The sequence below is a fragment of the Prunus dulcis genome, chromosome 3 (assembly GCF_902201215.1).
Source record: "Prunus dulcis chromosome 3, ALMONDv2, whole genome shotgun sequence".
NCBI lineage: Eukaryota > Viridiplantae > Streptophyta > Magnoliopsida > Rosales > Rosaceae > Prunus > Prunus dulcis.
In genome coordinates this window covers 6,204,098-6,205,247 of record NC_047652.1, presented here as the reverse complement: position 1 = coordinate 6,205,247, position 1,150 = coordinate 6,204,098, and positions in this window count along the sequence as shown.

Genomic DNA, 1,150 nt, shown 5'->3' with positions numbered 1-1,150 from the left:
TCCCAAGTTACGTTAAAATAATGACGTAGCAGGGGTATATTTGTCAATTCAACTGAGCTGAGATTTTTCCCACCAATATGAGGTTGTGACATGTACTTGTGGACCCCACCTCTAACAACTAAGAAGATAAAACTATCGTTGGGCCTGTTGATGTGGATTTGTGGACCCCATCTCTAACAAAACAACCACTATCGATAAGGAATCTCTGAAAACTCAAAATTGAAAAAAAGAAATCAGCTTGGGAGGGAAAATTGAGATTTAGGGATTTTAGAACTGGGGTTTGAGCACGCGATCGAGAAAAGGAGAGCGATGTGAGTTGGTTTCGAAATCTTGAAGGCAAGAAGAAGCGACGTGACTCAACGATGATGCCCGTTTGGTGAGAAGCAGGATAACCACACCCTATGTAGGGTAAGTGATTCTTCTGAAAATGGACCTGTTTTCTGAAAAGGAATCTTATCATGTTATGTGGAAAAAAATCTTGACCTGATAGTGATGCGCGTTGTGTAGAAATGATAGTCTGTAGGTCTTTTTGTGTTATATGCTATCGGGATAGTGGGTTCGAATGCAGTATACCTTTCTTTATGTGGTCATGTTTTTGTTTTCTTGTAGTTGGCTTTCAATACGTTAATCAAACCATGTTTGTTGTCTTTCTTTTAATGATTAGCTTAGAACACTAGTTTGCAGTTCTTAAAGATAAACCTTTTTTGTTTATGTGTAGAGGACAAAGAGTCGGTGACTTTTGAAGTGCACCATGGTGGTAGAATTGTGAAAAACAAACACAATAAGTGGTGTTATACTGAAGGTCTATAGGATATTTGGATTGGTGTCTTATAGAGTATATAAATATGTTAGAGATATGGAAGCAAATGAAACTGCTTGGGCACATGGGGAAAGTATCATTTAAGGGAGTAGTAAATGATGAGTTAGTGGATATAGACATGGATGGTGAGCTGTTAAGTTTGTGTGATAAGGTACCACTTTCTTATCAGAGAGTGGTGCTAATTTATGCACAACACACTGAAGAGGAAGATGTTACAGTGAATAAAGATTGTGAAGAGGTAGGTGTGGCTTTGAATGAGGATAGTGAAGAGGAAGTTATGGCTTTGAATGAGGACAGTGAAGAGGAAGGTGTGGCTTTGAATAAGGATAT